This window comes from Aquarana catesbeiana, linkage group LG11, assembly GCF_042186555.1.
Source record: "Aquarana catesbeiana isolate 2022-GZ linkage group LG11, ASM4218655v1, whole genome shotgun sequence".
Classification (NCBI taxonomy): Eukaryota; Metazoa; Chordata; class Amphibia; order Anura; family Ranidae; genus Aquarana; species Aquarana catesbeiana.
In genome coordinates, this window is record NC_133334.1 from 29,285,130 (window position 1) to 29,295,316 (window position 10,187).

General features: G+C 44.4%; 1 pseudogene; it reads left to right on the top strand.

The window, feature by feature from the left end:
• Positions 1-6,695: 6,695 nt before the first annotated feature.
• On the top strand, positions 6,696-7,606 carry LOC141112942 (uncharacterized; annotated as a pseudogene).
• Positions 7,607-10,187: the final 2,581 nt, after the last annotated feature.

Consider the following 10,187-nt stretch of genomic DNA (forward strand, 5'->3'; position numbering starts at 1 on the left):
GCTGCCCATCAGTGCCACCTACTAGTGCCCACAGTACCACCCATCAGTGCCCACAGTGTCACCTATCAGTGCCCACAGTGTCACCTATCAATGCCCACAGTGCCACCTATAAATGTCACCAATCAGTGCCTCATCACCAGTGCTGCCCATCAGTGCCACCTACTAGTGCCCACAGTACCACCCATCAGTGCCCACAGTGTCACCTATCAGTGCCCACAGTGCCACCTCTAAATGCCACCAATCAGTGCCTCATTACCAGTGCTGCCCATCAGTGCCACCTACCAGTGCCCATCAGTGCCACCCATCAGTGTCTCCTATCAGTGCCCACAGTGCCACCTATAAATGTCACCAATCAGTGCCTCATTACCAGTGCTGCCCATCAGTGCCACCTACTAGTGCCCACAGTACCACCCCATCAGTGCCCACAGTGTCACCTGTCAGTGCCCACAGTGCCACCTATAAATGTCACCAATCAGTGCCTCATTACCAGTGCTGCCCATCAGTGCCACCTACCAGTGCCTATCAGTGCCACCCATCAGGGCCCATCAGTGCCACCTACTAGTGCCCACAGTACCACCTATCAGTGCCCACAGTGTCACCTATCAGTGCCCACAGTGCCACCTATAAATGCCACCAATCAGTGCCTCATCACCAGTGCTGCCCATCAGTGCCACCTACCAGTGCCCATCAGTGCCACCCATAAGGGCCCATAGGTGCCATCTTATCTGTGTCGCCTTATCTGTGCCTATCAGTTTCGCCTTATCTGTGCTCATTGGTGCAGCCCATCAGTGCCCACCAGTGCAGCCTCATCAGAGAATATCAATGAAGGAGAAAAATTAGCCGTTTGCAAAATTTTATAACAAACTATGAAACATGTTTTTTTTTTTTCTTCAAAAATTTCTGTCTTTTTTTGTTTGTTTAGCAAAAAAATAAAACCCCCAGTGGTGATTAAATACCACCAAAGGAAAGCTCTAATTTTGTGAAAAAAATGCTAAAAATTTCATTTGAGTATCAGTGTAGCATGACTGCGCAATTGTCATTCAAAGTGTGAGAGCGATGAAAGCTAAAAAATTGGTCTGGGCAGGAGGGGGGTTTAAGTTCCCCGTAAGCAAGTGGTTAATTCAGTCATTTTTGCTAGAATATTACTTAGAACCCCCAAAAACATTATCCTTTTTTTTTTTTTTTTTTTTTGTATCATTATGATCATGCAATCAATCATTCAATGCGACTAAACTGATTGAATTGGATAAAAATTATAATCCAAGGACCCCCCCTGTTGATTGATCGATAGTGACTTTGCCAAAATGATTGGCCGTGGCAGAATTTTTGTTGATTGTTTATCAGAAAAATATCTGCATTCGTGTCAGAGAACCGATCGTAATTCAGATCAATTGGTAATTCTTATCTACCTGACAGATGATATTTTTTTATCCAAATTTTTAGTGTGTGTTGCATCATCATTCAGCATTTCTGTTCACGATAAATCGCTTGTTTGCAGTTGTTGCCATCAAATGCTCCGTACTGTATATAGCGGGGAAAATAATTACTCGATCCCCTGCAGATTTTGTACGTTTGCCCACTTACAAAGAAATGAAGGGTCTATAATTTTTTTATCATAGGTGTATTTTATATGATAGAGACAGAATATCAACCATAAATCCAGAAAAAACACAAAATGATAAAAATTTTATAAATTAAGTTGCAGTTCAGTGAGTAAAATAAGTATTTGATTGCCTCCCAACCAACAATAATTTTGCCACCCACAGACTGGTTACAGTAGGTGCTCATGCGGTACACAGATCAGTCCTGTCAATTTAAGGTGGTGCTCCTAACGACAACTCGTTATGTGTATAAAAGACACCTGTCCACAGAATCTCTTTCTTCCATTCAAACCTCACCATCATGGGCAAGACCAAAGAGCTGTCAAAGGACGTCAGGGACAAGATTGTAGATAGGGTTGCCACCTCATCTCTTTAAAACTGAACACATGAATTACACGATCTGAGGTTGATTAAGGTGGTAATTAAACTCACTTGGAGCCTTATCTGCATAAAATTTTCCTCAGAACCCGTGTAATTCATATGTGTTCAGGTTTAAAGGGATGAGGTGGCAACTCTGATTGTAGACCTGCACAAGGCTGGAATGGGGCTACAAGACCATCAGCAAGAAGCTTGGTGAGAAGGAGACAACTGTTGGAGCGATTATTCGCAAACGGAAGAAATAAAAAAAAAAGCCATCAACCCCCCTTCGCTCTGGAGCTCCATGCAAGATTTCACCTCATGGGGTGAGGATGATCATGAAAAAAGTGAGGGATCAGCCCAGAACTACACGGGAGGAGCTTGTGAATGATCTCAAGGCAGTTGGGACCACAGTCACCAAACAAACCATTGGTAACACAATACGCCGCCATGGATTGAAATCCTACGGTGCCCGCAAGGTCCCCCTCCTCAAGAAGGCACATGTACAGACCCATCTGAAGATTGCCAATGAATATCTAAATGATTCAGAGAAGGATTGGGAGAAAGTGCTGTGGTCAGATGAGACCAAAATTGAGCTCTTTGGTCCTCTTAAGGTGGTAATTAAGCTCACCTAGTGCCTTATCTGCATTAAAATAGCCTCGGAACCTGTGTAATTCATATGTGTTCGGGTTTAAAGAGATGAGGTGGCAACCCTACCTATGACCCTAAGAACACCACCCCTATAGTCAAGCATGGAGGTGGAAACATTATTGTTTAGTAGGAAGTGGGTGGAAGGCGCGTGATCAGACGCTTACATCAAGAAATGTATGGTTTATTTATGTAAAAGAATACAGACATATAGTCATATAGATATAAAATCATACAAATACTACATAATATTAAAAAAAAAATGAAAAACAGGTAACAAAATAAGTACTAGGAAGTTAAAATTGGGGTGTGCCCATATTGAGGCAGGTATTTAAGAAAGGCTGACGCGTTTCGAGGAAAACCTCTTCATCAGAGCCAGGAGAACTGGAGCACAGTCTGTATGGGCCGGTAGGCCGACATGTGTACATGGGGAGAGGTGGTGCTGCTAGTAGGAGGATGTGTCCTGTGATGGACAATTGATTATTCCAAGTTCCATACCCAGGTGTTCTAGATGGGGTATAAATAAGAACAATATATACCGTACACTACAGACTGGAGACGTAAGATAAGTTAAGTTTACATTGAAAAATGCATTCATAAAATGATAAAAAGTATATAATAAAATATATTAGAAATAAAAATTACCATATCAGTACAAAAAATTAATGATAGGTAGTGGGATTTTGAAGCACAGAGCATGAGATTGTAGTCTAAATACATACAAATAAAAGAATCTACGCATACATAAGTGTACACACACATACTCGTGTACACATACATGCACATACTTACACGTGCATAATACAGACGCATGTAAATGCATAAAAAAAAAAAAAAAAACATATATGCATATGAGGGGGGGGGGGGGGGGGGGGGGGGGGAAGGGGGCGATGGTAAATGAAGTAAAAAGTGCACTGAGACACATTGAGAGATATTGTCTCTCCGCATGGTAAAACCGGTTGTGCTTTTGTCCAAAGGACATGTGCATGCGTGTAAAAACTCTGCCAGCACATAAACGCTGTGCTGGAACAGATATGTGGAGGTATGTCCCTGTTCACTGAAAGCACAAATGGGGGCACAAAGATGGCCATGTGGTTTGTGCAAAAACAGAAATGTGTTCATTCAAATGGAAATCCACAAAAATGTATACAAAAATGCATATATCAAATGTACATAAAAATCTAAAACGCATATGCATATATATACATAGATAAAAAAACAATATGCACAAAATAAATATATGTATATATTCACATAAATCTGTACACAATTATATATACACACATACACACATATGCACACATATATATATATATATATATATATATATATATATATATATATACACGCACACACATACAACAAACATGATGCTTTGGGGCTGTTTCTCTGCTAAAGGTACAGGCCGACTTTGCTGCACTTGAGGGGTCAATGGACGGGGGCCATGTATTGTACAATCTTGGATGAGAACCTTCTTCCCTCAGCCAGAACACTGAAGATGGGTCTTCCAGCATGACAATCACCCAAAACATACCGCCAAGGCAACAAAGGAGCAGCTCAAGAAGAAGCACATTAAGGTTATGGAGTGGCCTAGCCAGTCTCCAGACCTTAATCCTATAGAAAAATGTATGGAGTGAGCTGAAACTTTGAGTTGCCAAGTGACAGCCAAGAATCCTTAAAGGGGTTGTAAAGCCACACGAGTGCCCCCAGGGAGGGCAGCTCTCCAACAGGGCACTCGAGAAGAGAAGGAGCCAGGACGCCGCTGAGGGACTCCAGAAGAGGAGGATCGGGGCCACTCTATGCAAAACCAACTGCGCAGAGGAGGTAAATATGACTGTTTTTTTAAACAAACCTTTACATACCCTTTAAGGATTTAGAAAAGATCTGTAAAGAAGAGTGGACCAAAATCCCTCCTGAGATGTGTGCAAACCTGGTCACCAACTACAAGAAACGTCTGACCTCTGCGATTGCCAACAAGGGTTTCTCCACCAAGTACTAATGCCGCGTACACACGGGCGGACTTTTTGACCGGACTGGTCCGACGGACCTAATCCGGTGGACAATCCGATCGTGTGTGACCGTGTGGGCTTCATCGGACCTTCAGCAGACTTTTTCTGTCGAAAATCTGACGGACTTTAGATTTGGAACAGGCTTCAAATCTTTACGGCGTAACTCCGCCGGACCCAGAAATCCCCTCGTCTGTATGCTAGTCCGACGGGCAAAAACTCACGCTAGGACAGCTATTGGCTACTGGCTATCAACTTCCTTATTTTAGTCCGGTGTACGTCATCACACACGAATCCGTCGGACTTTGGTGTGATCGTGTGTAGGCAAGTCTGTTCGTTAAAAAGTCCGTCGGAAGTCCGTCAAAAGTCCGCCGGAAAGTCTGTCGGACCAGTCCGGTCGAAAAGTCCGCTCGTGTGTACGCTACATAAGTCATGTTTTGCTTGGGGATCAAATACTTACTTTACTCACTGAACTGCAACTCAATTTATAACATTTGTATCATGTGTCTATTCTGGATTTTTGGTTGATATTCTGTCTCTATCATATGATACAAATTACAGACCCTTAAAGGGGTCATAAACATTCAAGGTTTTTCACCTCAATGCATTCTATGCATTGAGGTGAAAAACCTCCAGTAATGCTGCAGCCCCCCCCCCCCGAGCCCTCGTTTTACTTACCTGTACCCCCCTCTATCTCGTCCTGGGGACGAGCCCACCAGCAAAAGCTGGTGTCTTGGGTGCTGATTGGATGGATTGATAGCAGCGCAGCCATTGGCTCCTGCTGCTGTCAATCAAATTCAGTTACCCGGGCGCCAGGGCCGAGTCATACATTCGGCTTCTATGGACGCCGAATGAAGGACTCGGGAGCACGCCCGCAAGGTAACCCCCCGGGAGAGCGCTTCTCCTAGAGGGTTACTCAATGCGGGGAGGAGCCGCGAGAGCCGCCGAGGGACCCCAGAAGAGGATGTTCGGGGCCACTCTGTGCAAAACGATCGGCACAGTGGAGGTAAGTATGATATGTTTGTAATTTAAAAAAAAAAAAAAAAACAAGCTTTAGTGTCACTTTAATTTCTTTGTAAGTGGGCAAACTTACAAAATCTTCAGGGGATCAAATATTTATGTTCCCCGCTGTATATAGGCAATTATAAGGTATAATTGCCCAACTGGATAGCCTGGCTGGCAGTGCCACCTGAGGGTGTCAGATGGTGCCAGCCTCTCCGCCATCATCTTCTAGGGGTCTATGACCAGCAGGGGTGGACTGACAACTCATGGGGCCCCCGGGCAATAGGAGAAGATTATGGGGCCCCCGGGCAATAGGAGAAGATTATGGGGCCCCCGGGCAATAGGAGATTATGGGGCCCCTGGGCAATAGGAGAAGATTATGGGGCCCCCAGGCAATAGGAGATTATGGGGCCCCTGGGCAATAGGAGAAGATTATGGGGCCCCCAGGCAATTGGAGATTATGGGGCCCCCGGGCAATAGGAGATTATGGGGCCCCCAGGCAATAGATGATGGGCCATACCGTATACACACATACAGTATACACACACAGACACACAATATACACACACAGAATACACACACTGAAAAGGTACTGGAGAGGCGGGGCAGCTATAATCTTGGGATGTTAAAAAAAACACAGATTTTTACATACTGTCCCTGGTTTTATTGAGGCTGGCAACCCTATTGGGGCCCCTTAGTGGCATGGGGGCCCTCGGGCAGTGCCCGAGTGCCCGAATGGTCAGTCCGCCCCGTGATGACCAGCTTTTTCCATGCCTCATGCTTCTGATTAGTGAAATGTTTACAAGCCCCAAGCTCAAATTTTTGACTTAAAGGAATTTCCCTTTTTGGAAATGGGGGGGGGGGGGTAGTGCCCCAGCTGCATCCAGGCTTTGTTATAACCCCGATCGGCTCTCCTATGCAGAAATCTCCCTCTAGGACCCAGCGGACACCTGTCAGATTTCTGTAGTAGAGTAACCCGAACCTCCCTTCCCGATGAGTGCAGAGTGGGCGTGGCCTGACTCCACCCTTCGCAGCTCGGCGGAATCAGCTGTATGAGCGTACACCTCCGGCCGTCCAATCGCTGCGCGCCGGGGGCGGTCCCTGCCCTGTGTTTTGGGCGGGGCCCCTGAGTGTGTGTAAGAAAACAACGATTGTTGCCCCCCCCTGGTGTAGCCGCAGCCGGTGGGACAGGGCGGAGAGGAGCCGGGAGGTGATCGCTTTATTTTTTTTGGCCCCGGTTGGGAAGATGTGCAATGTACAGCAGGCAGAAGTGGCCCCCAGGCCGGGCCCCTCGGTGTGCAGGAGCCTGTTCGGACCGGTGGATCGCGCCGAGTTGAGCCGGGAGCTGCGCAGCAGGCTGCGGGAGATGGAGGAGGAGAGCAGCCGCAGGTGGGACTTCGACTTCCACAGGGGGGTGCCCCTGCCCAGCAGCCGTTATGTCTGGGAGGAGAGCGGGGGGGACTCGGTGCCAGCCTTCTACAGGGCACCCCACAGGGCGAGGGGCACCACCCTACACGGCCCTGGGGACACCCAGACGGAACCCAGTGCCAGCCTATGGAGCCAGCCTGTGACCAGCACCCAGACTGCACCCAGTGCCAACAGCAGTGCCCCCAATGCCAGCCAGCCTGCAACCAGTGCCAGCACCCAGCCTGCCCCTAATGCCAGCCAATGGTGCCAAACTGCCCAACCTGAGCCTAATACCAGCCAGTGGTGCCCAGCTACCCAACTTGAGCCCAGTGCCAGCCAATGGTGCCAGGCTACCCCCAGTGCCAACAGCAGCACCCAGCCTGCCCCCAGCGCCAGCCCCGAACCCAACAGGACCCAGCCTGCCCTCAGTGCCAGCAGTGGACCCTGCAAGAGGAGCCACCCTGTGTCTCATATTACAGGTAATAATACATTGTTGGTGCGAGAACTGATCTCCGCCCATCATAAAGGGCTGTCTTTATTATTCACAGTGATGTTATCTTGTATCTGTTATCCTACAATGTCATGCTGACCGATAATCAATTGTTTTGTTTTTTTTTTTTTTTGGAAAATGATTAAGTGGCTAGATCAGCGATCGATCGCCCACAACGGATTTCCAGTTGCTCAGGTTGCTAGATCAGCGATCAAAGTGATTGATCACATACAATGTGTTTTCAAGGTGAACCAAGTTGGTTGGATGGATCCGTTATCGGCGTGATGGATGATGCACAATGCATTTCCAGTTGACATTGGTTGCTTGGATAGATCAGCGATCGGTGTGATCAATCTTTTTACACTGGGTTCCCAGCTGACCCAAATTGATTGGGGGAATCCATCAATGATCAGAGCCATCGATTGTGTACAATGTGCTTCCAGTTGATCCAAGTTGGTTGGGTGGTGGATAGATCAATGATCAGCGCAATCGATGTATAATGTATTTCTGGTTGGCCCATGTTGTTTGGGTGGATAGATCAATGATCCGATCGATTGATCATGTACAATGTATTTCCGGTTGGCCCATGTTGTTTGGGTTGATCAATGATCCGATCGATTGATCATGTACAATGTATTTCCGGTTGGCCCATGTTGTTTTGGTGGATAGATCGATTGATCGTGTACAATGTATTTCCGGTTCACCCATGCTATTTGGGTGGATAGATCCAATGATAAGATCGGCTGATCGTGTACAATGTATTTCCGGTTCACCCATGTTGGTTTGTTGATCAATAAGTAAAGCGATTGCTCGTGTACAATGTATTTCTGGCTGACCCCAACAAAAATTGTTTTTCCATAACCTCAATCCTTTTTCACAAATCTCTTTTCCATTCTGCTGCACTGCACAGGCGGTGTTGGCTCTTTCTTTGCTTTGCCAGTTGTTACATTGTATCCTGGCTGTTCTACATACACCCCTTTGTACTGAGAGGACCTATTATGATACATTAGGTGGTAATGGGAGCTCTCTGTTTACTCCTCCAATTTTCTGCCTTGGTTATCCTAGTGGTGGTTGTTAGAGTTACATTGTAGCCTATCTGTTATCCTTCCAGTGTCCTTTGCCTGATGGAGCATTTTACATTGTTCCATTGTTACTGTTGTATCTTGATGGCTTATTGTTACATCGTACCTCAAGTTAGCCAAGATTGTTATATAGTATCAATGCGTCCTGGCCCATCTATTATATTACCCTGTAATGTCTATGTACATGTTGCAATCTATCCCTGGCATATTGATTATAAAACCCTGTAATGATGTCTATATACATGGTTACAATGTATCCTGGCATCTCTATTTTATTACCCTGTAATAGGGTCTATATACACGTTGCAATGCATCCCACCCAATCTATTATTACCCTGTAATGGTGTCTATAGACATTGTTATGTATCCTGGCCTATCTATTTATATGAACCCAGTAATGATGTCTATATACACGTTACCATGTATCCCACCCAATCAATATTACTCTGTAACAATGTATGTATATATATATATATATATATATATATATATATATATATATATATATATATATATATATATATATATATATATATATATATATATATATATATATATATATTATACGTATTGATACAATATACCGTGGCCTATCTATCACTCTCTTGGTGCCTTTTATAAATCCTGTATAATAACAACAGTTTACGCAGCGCTTTACAATATAAAAGGGAGACAATACAGTTATAATACAAGAGGATTAAAAGGGCCCTGCTCAAAAGAGCTTACAATCTAATAGTAATGAGGTCTATATACACATTCACCATGTATCCCAGCTATTCTATGACGCCATATAACACTTTAATCCAATCAGCTGATCTGACTTTTTTTTTTTTTTTAAGATTGCAATCTTATTATTATTATTATTATTATTATTATTATTAATAATAAATTTTATTTTTTCTGGCAGGTAACTGACCTTTTTATGCTTTTTTTAATAAAATCTAAAGTCCAAAATTAGGTATCATTCTCATGCAGAATTTATTTAAACATTTTTGCATTTCTCTGTTTATCCCTTTTTGTTTGTCTGTGTTTGTTTTTGTTTTATTTTGTTTTTTCAAAAAGCCCATTTAGACACAATCGGCAATCTCCTTTTGTACCAAAACCTCTGAATATTTTTTAAATAAAATCAAATTTTAAAAATGGTGTTTGGCAGCCTTGCGATGCATTAAGAAGGTTACCTTGTATCTCAACTGACGCTTTCTCTTTCCCCATTCCTGTAATGGGTCCAATACATTTCATTGTTACAATTTTTTTTTTTTTTTTTTTTTTGGTCAGCTAGCCCCTCTCCTCTGCATTTTAAGGTGCTCCTTTTTTGTTAGCCAGCATTGCGAGTAATCTGTCTTGGTACAATGTTACTGTATCCTCAGTTCCCCTCTGCCCTCCCCTGCTCTGCCGGTTGCATTGTATTTACTGGCTGCATTGTGTCACTCGCCGTGGCTTTGTTGCGGTTCTCCAGTCACCCTGTTTGGCTTCCAGGGATTGTGTCCCAACACTGATTTGCCTCACTGTGTACTGGAGGCATTGCTACACTTGCACAGATTTTGGGACACGGGAGTTGTAAGCATTGCTTTACGATTGCTACACCCTGATTGCA